This window comes from Porites lutea, chromosome 5 (genome assembly GCF_958299795.1).
Source record: "Porites lutea chromosome 5, jaPorLute2.1, whole genome shotgun sequence".
NCBI lineage: Eukaryota > Metazoa > Cnidaria > Anthozoa > Scleractinia > Poritidae > Porites > Porites lutea.
Window position 1 is genome coordinate 22,856,275 of NC_133205.1, and position 15,863 is coordinate 22,872,137.

The following is a 15,863-nucleotide window of genomic DNA, read 5'->3' on the forward strand; positions in this document are numbered from 1 at the left end:
CTCGAATGATTTTAAGAGAAATGGGGGTCAGCGTGGGAACACAAATGCATTGCCGGTCGTCGCTTCTTTATACCTTTTCGGGTTTCTCGCTATCCGCGTCACGACAGGTTACTTCTTTCTCACATTCTATCTTGCTCTTTTATCCTGGTAAATAGAACTTACGGTTCTCGCCCTCAAACTCGAGTATCTCGCTTCACCGCTCATTTTTTTTTTTTTTTTGCGTTGCGTCAAGAGCCATTATGGCTCCTGGTTCCGTGCTTAGACATTCGTATCGATGCGATTTGTTGGGAGTGTTCCTGATTTAAAATTCTTGTCACGGCGCAAAACATAAACAGGAACTACTAAACAAAACAAAACAACAACGAATAAATCAAGGCTGATCTTATCACTGTCTTTAATATTTTAATTCCCAGTGGCAGAGTGCGCTTGCCACCGAACAAAGAAGAACGTGAGAAGGAAAGAGAGTTAAAAGGCTGACCCGCTTTGCTGAAAAGGTGTTCATTTAAGTCCCAAAGGGATCCATTTCCGGTTTTGCGAAATAATCTTGCGTGACTTTAGCCGTGACATGACGTCAACGTAAACATTTCCTTTTCGCAACCCTCCTGCCCTTCTTGAAAGGTTAAAGTTTTGCTTTATAAAGACTAGTTTTGAACTTCATTAGGTGCGTAAATTGACGGAGGTTCGAGGGAAACGGAAGAATCTAGCTGGAATTTTAAGCGGGGCTGAATACCGCTGAAGGGGCTGAAAGGAAGTTATACATATTCCTTTGGCTGCGTCACTTCTTTCGCAATTGATCGCGTGGGTTCTGCCGGCCGTCTCCTTCACGGTGAAAGAAGTGGAATTGGGTTTTTTTGAACATTCGCTGCTTTTGGTCCCCCTTATGAAGAGGTAACTGACGTTCGTTTTAAATTTTTTCATCAAAGGAGGCAGCGGAAGAGAGGTAAGCATACAAACCAGTCACTTTACTATTTTCATTAAAATTCATTTTGAACCGCGGTGGTACGACTAACATGTTACACAGGTGGCTTTAGAGTGACATGGATAACTTTTTTTTTTTTTTGATGTCTAGACTACGCTAACAACGAGCTAAAGACTGTAATGCTTTTTAGAGTGGAACAAAATTTTTTGTTAGATTTCGCACGTTTGTGATTCGTCGTTCGTCCGAGGTGTCGACCGCCCGTATTTGTACTTGGTCGTCCGTCCACACGTCTCGATGAAAATTGACAGTCGCCGAAACGTCACGTTTTTGAAAAACGCTTTTTAGAAAAGAAATTTTTGAAAAAGCCATTGTTGCGAACTCAAGTGAGCGAATGAAAAAAAGAAAAATTTTCGACAAACCGAAACAGTATCTTATCTTGCCTGGGATAGGACTATTGTTCACTGCCAACTTGCCTTATTACAATTTTAAAGCCTTAGCTCACATCTTAAGTTAATTTTTCCTTTCGGTTTCGAGCCTGCATAATAGACGCTTTATGAGCCAAGCGAGGCGAACGCGGCATTTTGCGCGAAGCGCGAAACTAGTGCGAAGCGCGAGACGAGCGGAGGAGAAAAATAAAGCGCCTGTAACCAGTCCATTGTTCTGGCTCTTTCAGGAACGCAACGTTCATGTAGTGAACGTGGGAAGAACCAGAACAATGGACTGGTAACACAGGGGCACCCAACGGCAATTTTCGGGAAAATATCTGTTCGGAAGACGATTTGAGATCTAGAATTTTCGGAGCATTTGTTGTAAAATTTCTTGCTTGCCTGCCTCTCCTAGGATTTTCGAACATCTACAAAATGGTAAAATTATTCATTTTTAACGGATTTTGACCCTAAAAAAGGCCACCTAGAATTTTCGGGAGCCTTTTCCTGGCTGAAATTTTCGAGAAAGTAAGTTTTTATCCCTATAATTTTCGGATCACTAGACTTTCAGCTAGGAAATCCGAACAGATCAAAAGTTTTTAGGGGATAAAACTATGCCTATATCTACCGTTTGAATACTAAAATACGTTCAACAATGCTATGTTAAGTGGTTTTGAACTATATCCTCGTTGGGTGCCCCTGGTAACAGGCGCTTTATTTTTCTCCTCCGCTCGTCTCGCGCCTGTTATGCAGGCTATTCGGTTTCAAGCTTATGATTTCAGAATACGGCATAGTTACTAGGACTATTTTTACCGCCTTTCTCGGAAATGGATAAATCTCTAACCAGTGGATAACACTATTGGTTTCCCAAACATTGATTAAAAAAGGAAGAGTTCGTATATTTCTATTTGAAAACTGAAAATATCCATTTCATACAAAAACAGATAGTTGTGGTCAGGTGGAAGGATTCAAACATGATAAATGTGGACGCGATTAGCCTGAAAAAAATGTAAGAAAAAACAAGTTTTCGTCTTCAAAAAGGGAGACGATTACACCTGGGTGGGTGTGAATGCATTAACAGTTCATAAAGAAAATAAAAGGAAATTAATGTTTAATGAGTGTTTGAAAATCAGATGAAAAGCTGCTCATTTTTGCATCCTTATAAAATCTTAAAATTATTTTGTTTGAGAAGTAATATCAAGCATTAGACACAGTGATTCATTACCAGATGAAACACCTCAAAGTTGGTCAAAAATACTCCGCTGCGCGTTGTATTTTCAACTCTTTTCTCGGTGTTTCATCTGGTGATGAAACATAAAAATACGCAATCTTCATTTGGGATCGGTAATCTTGTGCAGAGGTAGCCGATCTCAGTCATTTCTAGTGTGTTCTTTAGCCCTAGCCCTCCACGCAGCTTTGAAGTGTCTTCCTTTCCCAAGTGGTGGAGGAACGCGCGAGGAAGCTTAAGGAAAGTCTGCATGGGAGTCTAGTTTTTTGGCCTCGACCGGTAGTGAAACCCTGGCATACATGTACCACCTACGTGTATATCGGGGCTAGAAAAGAAGCAGCAAACGTATTTTGTTGATGGTAGTATAGTTGTTTTTAAGGAACCAGATTTCTTCTTCTTTCTCTCACGACAGTTTGTTTGATTGAAATCTTCATCAGCTTTGCAGGAACAATGATGCCCAAATCACTTTGGTCCCTTCTCGTTCTCTTTCTCATGTTATTGGACTACACAGAGGGTTGGAGGAGGCGACGCAGGCGGCGATGTCCTGTCACAAACTGTGCAGTTAGTGCTTGGAGTAAGTTCGGCCCATGTTCCCAACCCTGTGGACATGGGGGAATTAAGAAACGAACAAGAACAGTTACGCGCCCGGGAACATGCGGCGGGGTATGTCTATATCCGCGTGTAGATTTTCAGCTGTGTAATCGAGGGTGTCCGAACGGGGGAACACCGGTAACAGGTCGATGTATTTGCAAAAGTGGTTACTCTGGGCGATGCTGCACTAGAGGTTAGTATATGTTGATTTTTTTTTCGTTTTCCTTGTTGATCTCTAAATTTGCCACTGAATGCCAGTCGTCGGGTAAAATTTAAAAAATCGACATGAGAATACACTTTGTACCTACCCCCTTTTTTCAGCAACGGTCTTTGGTCATGTTGAACGCCAGTGGGCCTTTTCAATAATCGTCTTATGTAATATAATATTACTCACTGTATCATTACTTGTATCACCAATCGACCATGAGATGCCACTCTGACGAAAGTGACTTTAATGCACAATGCAGCCTAGATCTATGTGCGTGAAATCTTCTTCTCTTCTGCTTCTGCTCTTGGCCAAAGATCCACCCTCTAGTCCCGGGGGGTACTCCCTTATATAAGCCATATAGGAATGTGCCGCCCCAAAGGGTATGGTTTTTGCGTCGTTTTGGACTGAAATCGGGCATAGATTTGCCTATTTTGGTCTGGAGTCGGTTATGGTTTTCGAGGCAACTACAGGAGTATATGTATTTATCATTTCAATTCCAAATGACCAAGAAAGAAAGAAGAATATGCAAATTACAAATGGATTTTAAGAAATCTTTTTTGTTGCTGTTCTAATCTATAAGTAATGATGACATTATTTCTTAGAGGTCAGGTCTGAAAACGGGTGTGAATAATGACATTTTTTGGTCTGAAATAGGGTCAGAATTTGTAGAACTGGGCGGCACGCCTCTACCAAAAAAATCCAAAAGTAGCCCCCGGGCTTATAGTAAGCTCCTTCCACCCATTTTTCCTCCATTTTTCTTTTTCTTTCATTGTCATGTTCATTAGCAACAACCTGCGTTATTCTATCAAAACAGAAACAGTGGTGAAAATACGTTTTAGAAAGTTACATGAAGGCTAATCGCATCCACGTTTATCGTGTTTGAATCGTTTCCGCCGGAGCACTCCTATCTGTTTTTGTATGAAATGGATATTTTCTATTTCAAATAGAAATATACGGACTCCTCCTTTTTTTACCAATGTTTGGGAAACCAATAGTGTTATCCACTTATCTAGAAGAGGAAGTAGAAAAATTTCTAAATGTGGGATATTTTTATAATCTCTATTTCCTTTTTAATTTCCTCCTGTATAGTCAATGGTGGATGGTCAAGTTGGAGTTCGTGGAACTCTTGCAGTAAAACGTGCGGATCAGGTGTAAGAGTACGTACACGAACTTGCACAAAACCGCCGCCCAGCAACGGCGGTACACCTTGTACCGGATCTTCAAGAGACTCGCAAGCTTGCAACACACACTATTGTCCTGGTAAGAATGTAATAATCGAATGGTCCAGAATATAAAGATTACACTGAAACACATGTTGCAGTGCAATTGAGTCGACAGGGTTACTAACGAGGCTTTTAGGGGTCGAAAAAAACAAAACTATTTTGCAAGTAAAACCAAGATAAGGGCTATATTAAAAAAGCCTCCAAAACCAATGATATTGTTGAAAGGCATTTTCAAAATGAGAAAGATAGACACTGGGCGACGGAGTTAAAGAAATGGGGAATAGTAATAGCTTTTCCTTGCGACTTGCCACGTGTTACAACTGTGACTAAACGTTTTCTCAGTGATACAAAAACAGCCAGTGTTGACCATTAAAATCTGTTTGCGGTACCCATCGCTAAACCCTCCTCGTCCTCCCCACACACACACCTTGTACCTCCGGTACAAAACCGCTTGCTCCAGAAATATGCTACTAGAGACAGTTGCAATAAACGGAACCTCAGACGGAGCTGCTTAAGTCAGTAGCGTTAAAATAAAGATTCTAAAAAGGGTGCTTATGCAAAGGCATTTTGGGGCGACATACGTCATCCGGAATGAGGCCTTTCTCCCCTCTTATGTGCCTTGCGCTACCAAATTTGTACTGCTAAGTTTCTTTTCTCTAATAGAGACAATTTGCCCTAGAATTGGGGCGCAACCACAGCCCAAGAATGGAAAAAATCCACGGTTGACGTGTGTCGCTCAAAAACGTATTTGCTTCAGTATTGTTGATATTGTTCAATCTTCATTAATGACTTATTTTGCTACAGTAAGTTTGCTTTTTGTCCGGGATCGTGCCGCTAACTTTCCTTTTGATACATACAGTGAATGGAGGTTGGTCGGACTGGAGCAGATGGTCTTCTTGCACCAAACCATGTGGGGTTGGGTCCCAAGAACGTTCTAGAACCTGTACGCGCCCACCTCCAAGCTACGGCGGGAAAACGTGTCTGGGATTAACGTGGGAGAAACAAATGTGTAACAGGCAACCCTGCCCTGGTAAGAACCATAGTTGTCCTTCCCGTTTTACTTGCCATTTCTCATTTCAGGACGCATTAACATAAATACATGTATTATATAAACACCAATGAAACACAAGGTGAGCTTTCGCGCGAAAACTTGATATCTTCACGTGTGAAAATAACATGTTATCTTCATATGTGAAAATATCACCGATGCTATGGCTACATAATAGATCGTGCCTTTCACACCAAAAAGCTATTAAAGTGAAATGGTTTGGTAGTTCATTGGTGTTTATATAATAAATAGAATATTACATGGCCGCTTGGAGATATGAAATTTCTCTTCTCTTGTTGAAAAAATATTTCACTCGTTCGCTGCGTTCACTCGTGAAATATTTTTCAACACTCGAAGAGAAATTTCGTATCTCCGCGCGCCCATGTAATATCCTCTATGTATCTGTCCAAACTTTTTAGCAGCGTTTCTTTCTGTGGTAAACACTGAGATTTGAAGATTTGCGATTAACATCGTGTTAAGTAAAAATTCTTTACTAAACACCACCAATTAATACTAAAACAATGCTAACGAGTAATAGGTGCATGGCGCGCTGATTGAATGCGCTAGCTGAGCATTCCAAGGGAGTGGGGGGTAAATCGTCAATCACTTTCCAACATATCAGGTCCCACGTTTGTGAAAACGAATACGGAGAAGAAGTTGGAGAAATCTTCTTTGTAATTGAACTTGTTATTACAATTCTTTCATTCTTAAGTTCATGGAGGTTGGTCCGGATGGGGCGTATGGACAACTTGTACCAAATCCTGTGAATCTGGAACACAAACTCGATCACGAAGCTGCACGCAACCGCCGCCTCAAAATGGCGGGAAAGTGTGTCCAGGAGCGCTAAAGGAACAACGGGTTTGCAACGCACACTCATGTCCAGGTGAGAGACACGGATAACATGTCAAGAATATTCTAGCTATAAGAATCAAATAATGATTTATTATTATTATTATTATTATTATTATACAATTATTATTAATACAACTTTAAGGAAAACTGAAGTATCTGCCTCGCAGTATGCATAGGAGCTGACTTGTATTAGCTTCAAATTTCACAAAACGATTTTTTACCTATAAAGTATTTTTAACGAGACGAAGTAAGCGGTCAGAAAAATTTGGATTTTTTTCTATCTAAATGACGGTTGCTTGGGAAAGTAAAGGCGACCTTCCATATGAACCGTATTTGAATCGGTACTGGAAAGAGTCTAATGCATCATAGACATATATCGCCGCAAGTAAGGGAATCCATGACTGATTCAACGCCGTGGATTCCGGATTCCAGGCACTTTATTCGCAGTCTTTTTTAGTGGAACTTGGATTCCGGATTTCAATCCGTAGTAGGATTCCGGATTCCTTGACCTGTATTTCAGATTCCAAAGCCCAGGATTCTAGGTTTCACAAGCAAAACGTTCTCAGATTCCGGAATCCGGATTCCCTTACATAGGGCAAGAAAATATATCATTAAAAGCTATCCCAACGAATTCTGTCAGTGTCTATCTACCATCATGAAAGTGTTACATCGCTCGAACGGATTTTAAGCTATATGTACCGCTTTAAAACCAGCCACAGGGTTGGCACACCAAATACAGTCAACTCTCTCGTAAGAGACCACCCTTGGTGCACGACAAAGTGGTCGCTTACGGGAGATGGTCGTCTGCGGGAAAAATCAAGAAAAAGAACTCACATTGAACTGATTAACGTAATTACGTAAAGCTATTATCTTACAAGCAAAAATGAGGCAAATAAAGAACTTCTAATAATGTTTAACTCGAATAGCGCTTGGAACTGATGAAACTTTGTACATAATATTATGGATGAATGTGACGATCCACTTTTTGACCTAGAGATCGTATTACAGACATCTTTTTTGTAAGTCAACTGCTATAATCTGTCAGCAAACTTGGTCAGCACTATTCAAAAATTAACTTTAGTGACATTCGAGCAACGGTTTTCTTACAATCATACGTGGTCATGCCGGGTGGTCTCTTACCGGAAACAGAAAACAAAAGAATATATCAAATTTCTGGCCCAAAAAGTGGTCGCCGTCGCTTTGGAAATTTAGGTAGTTGTCGCTTACGAGAGAGTTTTTGAAACAGTGTTTGACTGAGAAACAAAAGGATTATTTGTGAAGTGGTCGCTTACGGGAGGTGGTCGCTTGCGAGAAGTGGTCGCTATGAGAGAGGTGACTGTACTAAAATGTTACTAATCTTATATTTATTTTCTTACTGTACAGTAAACGGAGGTTGGTCAAGCTGGTTTGTTTTCACACCATGCAGTGTGTCCTGCGGTACTGGAATGATGGTGCTCGCCCGCACTTGTACTAATCCTGCCCCAAAATATGGCGGAAGACCTTGCCAAGGACCTGCGCGAAAGGGCCAACCATGTCTAACGAAAGCTTGTCCAAGTAAGTTGTGATCATAAAATAGTCTTACTCAGTAAATCGACACTGTCGCCTCATGAAGATCAGCGGTACGTGGTCGAAACGTCGCGGTTAACGTCTAAGTAACAGTCGTCCGCGATAAAGCCCCAATTGTGATAATCACTTTGGCTTTCCTCTGCTTATCCCCTCTTGTCAATGATCAATAACCTATCACTGCCTGGCCGGTTTCTCAACTAACCATTTATCGACTGCTATCTTAAACTGACATTTTAATGACTCTTTTTATTCTGTAACAGTTGACGGGGGTTGGTCCAGGTGGAGCGTATGGCCAACTTGTACCAAATCCTGTGAATCTGGGAAACAAACTCGGTCACGGAGCTGCACGCAACCACCGCCGCAACATGGTGGGAGAACGTGTCCAGGAGCGGCTCGTGGTCAACGAGTTTGCAACACGCAGTCTTGTCCAGGTATGCAGTTTAATTAATAGACACTTATTTCTTCTCTTACCAATAATTGCGCTCTTACGGGAAGGTTCAAAATAATGTTTAGCTTCCCCAAACGTTTTAAGTATGTGCTGCCATTAACTTTTGAATACTTTCGTGTCCTAAGGAATTATTCGGTCAAAAACGATTGTTTTTCGCATTTTGTCATTCAGCACGCACCCTAAGACGCAATGGTGCTATATTCCGGGATGTACGATAAGCATGCCCTGTGGAGGTGACGCAAAATGATTGCGTGACTAACCCGTAAGAACGTTGCGTGGGAGGCTAGTTAAGAACAAGTTTGTGCGACGTTTGTTTTACCATAATCGAATACGTTTCCCTCCCAACCTAAATTGTAATTTAAATTGTAATTTGTTTTACCCACGGAGCACTAAGGAGTTCATAAGAACTCGTTGAAACGTGTCCGTGCGTTCCAGATCGAAATGGAATTTGAAAGTGTTGGTTTTAAGGAGAGGGGAAAACCGGAGTACCCGGAAAAAAACCTCTCGGAGCAAGGGAGAGAACCAACAACAAACTCAACCCACATATGGCGCCGACGCCAGGATTCGAACCCGGGCCACATTGGTGGGAGGCGAGTGCTCTCACCACTGCGCCACCCTTGCTCCCCAAGCTCGCCCTTCCTGAAACACTTAGACCCGTGATTAGAAAACGCAGTCCTAGCTAGGGTTGTTCAAACGTTCGATAGCGCTATCCATAGCAGAGATGCCAACCTCTGGTGATCTAAAATCTGGAGACTCTCTCTTTTTCACTCCCCCCCCCCCCCCGGGAATGTAATGATGTGTGCCATACATGGTGTACCATCAGAGAGTAGTGCACCGAAACATACTGAAAGCATACTGAAACAGTTTACTGTAAAAGTTGGTAGCACTGGTAAATATGTTCAAGTAATTTTTTTTATGCCATAAATATTTCCAAGAGTCGAAAGTTTCTGAACATAACTGCATAACGAATACCCAGTATGGTCGTTTCAGTTATGTAATTACTTGCACCTTGGCTTTAATTTTAAGATCCACGTAAAAACTGATCGAATGACGATTTTTTGACGTTTGACAGTTGATGGACGTTGGTCAGTTTGGAGTGTTTGGAGCTCGTGTAGCAAATCCTGTGGGACTGGTTCGCAGGAGCGGTCTAGAAGCTGTACCCAGCCTCCACCGAGTGCTGGCGGAAAAACATGCCCAGGAAAAGAGGAGGAAAGCAGACTGTGTAATTCAAACTCATGCCCGGGTAAGTTGAACCTTCCTTTCTAGTTATAGCTAGCCTCCTCTGTGATTTCTATGACAAACAAGGGCTTACGTAACGCACACATGTTCAGTGGCGGATCCAGACCTTCAGATAAGGGGGTTGGGGGGGAGGGTGGTCATCCAGACCCTGAGATAAGGGGGGGCCCGGACTAAAAAAAAAAAATTTTCCGGCCCTTCGGGCCTCAGTTTGGTCTAAAAATAAGGGGGGGGGGGGGGAGGGGCGCCCCCCCTGGACCCCTTCCCTGGATCTGCCACTGCATTTTTCCTTTCGTTATCACCATACGATTGCCGTTTGTCCAAAGGTAAGGTTAAGGTCGATAGAACGCAATGGGTCGCCTGAATTTTGAAAATTTTTCATTTTTGTATTCCATGGCGGTTGGAGTGGCTGGAGTTCTTGGTCGCGCTGTGGTAATACCTGTGGTGGAGGCACAGGGAGCGCAATCGCTCCTGCACAAATCCACCTCCTTATTTTGGCGGGAAAGGCTGCGGTCCTCATCACTACGAGTCTAAGGAATGTGCTTTGAATAAGTGCCCAGGTTGGCTTCCATCCTTCTGTTTTCGTTGTCTTTGTTTTCGTCCGTCCATCTGTATGTCTGTCTGTCAGTCTTTCTTTCGGTGTGTCTGTCGGTCGGTCTCTGTCTGTCTGCTTGTGCTTCTTGGCCAGCTTTTTGCGTTGTCTATTTTGTTTGTTCATCTAGTGGTCTGCCAGTCTGGTTGTCTGCTTTCGAGCCCAGCTGTCCAACTTTATTGTCTATTTGCCTGCATTGGCGTCGAGTTTTGTTAGCTTTCTTCAATCAAAGCCATGTTATACAATGCACTACTGAAAAGTTCGAAATTTAATATTTTTTAATTACAAGACATATGTACAAGACCTGCTTCCTCGTGTGTTTTTTAGTGTTATTAATAAAACCAGTTTCCTCAAAGTCGTGTTATAGCCTGCAGTTGTTGTTGTTGTTGTTGTTTTTGCGTGCGCGTTAACGATCTCCATTCTTTTTGTCACACAGTCGATGGTGGCTGGTCTTTATGGAGTTCCTGGACAGAATGTAGCGTGACATGTGGAACTGGTGTAGTGTCACGCGAACGCAAGTGTGACAATCCTGCACCGGCTGCTGGTGGAAGGTCCTGCCAAGGACACCCTAGAGATGTACAAACGTGTAATACCACTGAGATTTGTATCGGTAAGTATCGCTTCTAGGAATGGTACCTTTATTTGTTAAGAACAGTGTATTCCAAAATGTTTACGGATCACTACACTTTCAGCTAGGAAATCCGAACAGATGGAAATTTTTTAGGGGTTAAAATATGCCTATATCTACCGTTCAAATACTAAAATACGTTCAACATTGCTATGTTTAAGTGGTTTTGAACTATATTCTCGTTGGGTGTCTCTGACAGTTAACCAGTCTCCGACATAAACTACAGCACCGTTGTTTTCAACTTTGTTCGCCGGCTTTCATAACCAGTCTCCTCTACTAAATAATACAAAGATTTTCGTTAACTAGATAATTAAGGTGAGGTTACACGGGACGATATCGCAACGACGATTTTTAGCGCAACACAGCGTTGCAATGGTGGAACAATGTTGTAACCCTTCGAAACAATGTCGCAACAATGTTGCAACGCTGTGTTGCGCTAAAAATCGTCGTTCGAATCGTCCCTTGTAACATCACCTTTATAAAGAAAGAAATGAAATCGTGTAATGCTAAAGGTGATGTTACACGAGACGATTCGCAAAGACGACTTTTAGCGCCACACAGCGTTGCATCATTGTTGCCACATTGTTTCGAATGGTTGCAACATTGCTCCAATATTGCAACGCTGTGTCGCGCTATAAATCGTCGTTGCGAATCGTTCCGTGTAACATCAGGGAGTTTTAGCAACGACGACGGCGACGGCAGCGAGGCCGTCAAAACAGCAATAGCTGTATCAAGCAAAACAATAGGTTTGCACGTGCATCACGCTTTTCTGTACATTTCTTAGCCGTTACTGCACGACTACGACGTGAAAATGCCTAATTTCACGTTTAATGGAGGACGTAAACAAGCGACGACGAAATTTCTTTCCCTTTCTTAACTTGAATGCAGTCCCCAAGAAAACAACTCTAGAGAAATTTGCCTACTTTAGACATTTTCAGCGAATTGGAATAAACGTGAAAAAGTTTGAAAAAACGCCAATTCATTTTAAAAGTGACGTTTTTGTTGCCGTCGCCGTCGTCGATGCTAAAACTCCCTATCACCTTAAAAGGCGACGGCAATGAAAACGGCAACAAAATCAATAGATCTAATTCGCAAAACAAACAAATTGCACGTGCAGTACACTTTTTTGTACATTTCTTTGCCGTTGTTTTGCACGACTACAAAATGAATGCCGTTTTGCACGACTAAAACGTGAAACGTCCTAGTTACACATTATCTTTTATGGGGGAATTGTCGTATGTGTTCACCAAAACGTTTGTTGCTTGTGTTCTTGTTCGCTTTTATTTTTTTCACTACCGCTCATTTTCACCTTGCTGGCCGCTAGCATTTCTCATTTTCTCAATGCCTCTATGAAATTTTCATGTTTTTGTTCCAGCGAAATTCTTCTTCCTTGTTTTTAATCACTCGCTCTAGCTCTTTCTCTGTACGTTATCCACGTGAGTTTAGACATCAAAAATAACGTGTAAAAAGACTCGACTTTGTTTTTGTTTTTTTTCTCTAAAAGTCCTGTTGGCCATGCGATTTCCCGCCAAAAATACCTCGAATTGCCTGCCCCCTTTCGATTCTCCAAATTGATTTTCAGTTAAAAGATTATTCTTTTTCTCTGTCAGATCCAGTTGGGTGCTATCGCAACTTTCCTTCCTCACTTCTCCAGGACCTCCGTAATGACATCAGTTGGAGTTTTCCGCCTTTTTCTAAACAAATGGATAAGATTGTCAAAAAATGTGCTCATTTGGCTAAAACGAAGAGGATGAGATTCTTTGGTGTGGAAAACTACGGAAACTGTTACGGAGTCCAGAGTTTTTCACCAGGCAACCAACTCAAGACGAATCGATGTAATTATGGTGTTGGCTTAAGGGACAATTTCTATGTGTACGAGATAACTGAGTAATATTGTAGGGTATTTTACGGCCATATATGAATGCCATTTTGTCAGCATTCAGAGTTTTTTGCAATGCTGCAGCAGTTGCCACATGGTGAAGTTAGACGAGAGAAGGAAATACTAGATGCATTTAGGTGTAGGTCTGAGAAACCGTTGATTCCTCTTGCATCTTGGCGCGATAATCGATGAAATTCGGCGAACCATTAGCACTGTTAAAGCACGGATGCCACAGTGTAGCAAACTCTTATCCTGACTCAAGTTCCGCATTGAGTGCCTTCGCAAACGCATGCGCAGAGCGTGGGTTTTGGCTCTTACATCATCGGATCGTCGAGTTTGCTAAAAAAAGAAGAAATAAAGATGGAAACGCACTTCAAACTACAATAAAATGGAAATCAACCGCAATTCTTCGGACGCGTTTTACCTCGTTCACGTTGCACTGCCTTCAAATTGATGCACTTGCTTTAAGATGCCGTGTGCTGGACTTTTAATTTCACTTTAAAATCAATCAGGATTTATTTCGTTAGCATTGTACATCATTATAAATTAGTTTTTTGAGAAACACTAACATTACCTTTATCTTTTTCATCACTGTGACTTTCGAGGATTGATCAAAAGTAGTTTTATATAATCTGTGGCAATCAAGTTCTGCAGGCAGGATTATCTTGCTAGTTTGCTCCGGTTCAATATACAGCCAGTTAAAAGTCATTAGACACGAAAATAACCCAAAAAGGTCTCTTAGTTACATGAATTATAATACAGTTATTCTGCTACAAGTTCTACTGTGTAGTTTATCTGAGGGCACTATGACGTTTCCGGGAAAGGAAAGGAAGGAAAACCTTGCTTGCAAACTGTTTGTTACAGTTCCGGGTAATATGACACCACGAAGCAACCTGTTATCTCAGTAAGAAAAACTGAAGTCACTGGCTCCTGCCAGGGTCTTAACAAAATATTGAAAACATACTGGCTGTGTTAGACCGTGTCACAGCTATAGAACGATAATGTGAAGTCACCGGCCCGGTTTTGTCGGATAGTGCTATCCACTTGGCCCCAGTTGTTCAAAAGCTGGATAGTGCTACCCACGGGGTAAATCAGCGGATAACTGTAGTAGGGAAACCAATTGCCTTATCCACTGGATACTGCTTTATCCATCGAATAACGCTATCCCCCTTTCGAAAAACTGGGGCCTGATAACTCACTATCCAGCGGATAATATTGTGGAAACCAATTGCGTTATCCATTGAATAGCGATTTATCCAGTGGACAGCGCTATTCACCTTTGGAACAACTGGCAGAACAGTACGTTGCTTTTCACAGCCGTACACAGACGTTCAGAGCATACATGGGCGTACATAACCCTATAGAGCCATACCGAACCGTATACAGACATACATTGCAGTAGAAGACAAGAAGAGACAATATTTTTTTGGAGTCTTATACCAACTGGTACACCGCCGTTTTCCAAACAATTCAATATATATACATATATTATTTCCTTTTTTTCCTTCCTTCTCTTTTTTTATCTTAAAGCATTTAAACAAATGTCTTGCTATTAATTTCTGGATTTCAGCCTTTCCGCTGTAGTGATACATTAAACGTGAATATTTTATTTGATGACATTCTACTCAGCTGCATTCTTATTTAATAGTTGCTCATTTCTCAAGTTATCGAGTAGAACGTTTCTTTTCTCCTGGTATGCGGAGCGTACAGTTAAAAAGAGATATTTGTCCTCCATTTCTACTTTACAAATTTGACACATCCTTTCTTCAGTTTTTTTTTATAAAGACTTAGATATCGAACTGCTTCTATTAACTAAAGTTAATCTGTGACATGTGTAGACGTAAAAAGCGGTACCGAGCCGTATATAGCCGTTCATTGCCTTACATTACCGTACATAGTAGCGGCAGGGAACCGTACTTAAACGTACGTAAACATAACTTTACTTTAGTTTCAATTTATTTAGCTTAACAGGTAGTTAGCCGTGTAAACATAGCCGATCCCAAGTGTAACACCCTTACATACACCCCTACAGAGTCGTAAATAGCCGTTAAGAGCCGTACAAATACAAACATAACCTATAGGGCCGCACTAATAATTATAATAATAATAATGATGATGATGATATTGATGATGAAGATGAAATCAAACACTCGAGATGAAAAAAAAATCAGAATTGACAAGAGAAGGAATACTTCCGTCGTGTACGAAAAATAGTCTAAACTGAATGGTGGGAATGTGGTCCAAGCAGTCAATTGTAGGACAGTGGCAGTAGTGCCATATGCAGCAGGAATAGTGGAGTGGACGAAGGAAGAGCTACTGATTATGGATAGGAAAAAGCACAAATTGATGACTCTATATCATGCTTCGCATCGGCGGGCTGATTTTGACAGGCTTTTCTTTAAAAGATCAGATGGTAGAGGATTAATGAGTAGTGAGGACTCTGTCAATATGAGATTAATAGTCTTAGTCGGTATGTTGAGAGATGTAACGGTCCCCTGTTGAAGGCTGTTTACAAGAAAAAATACTGAGATGTATGCGTTCTGTTAAAAGTTGTGAAGCCGCATCGTTACACCAGGATAGAAAAGAGCGCTTCAAAGAGAAACAACTTCATGGGTAGCTTTGGAGGAACACGGCGGAAGTAAGAGATAGAAAGCCATGGGAGTGGCTGACAAAAGGCAGATCAAAGCAGGAGATGGGGGGTATGATTATAGCAGCAAAAGACCAAGCGTTAAGAGCTAATAGTATCAAAAAGAGGATAATCGACAAGGAAAATGTGTCTGCAAAGTGTAGAATGTGTGGAGAAGGCGATGAGACAGTTAGCCATAATGTATTGAAAGTTGCAAGTTGGTGCAGATTGGTGAGGGTTGGCTCCTAGTTGGTGTACTTTGGTACAGAGTTTAGTGCCGATTGGTGCAGGTTTATGGCGAGGCTTTGGTTTGATTAGAAACTATATGGCAACAACCCCAAGCCTAGATAGAAGCTAACCGTTTGGAATCAATGCTTTATTAACCCTAATCACT

At 41.5% G+C, this 15,863-nt stretch overlaps 1 pseudogene; it reads left to right on the forward strand.

Annotated features, from left to right (window-relative positions):
- The first annotated feature begins 705 nt into the window (after nucleotides 1–705).
- On the forward strand, nucleotides 706–13,845 carry LOC140938105 (coadhesin-like; annotated as a pseudogene).
- Nucleotides 13,846–15,863: the final 2,018 nt, after the last annotated feature.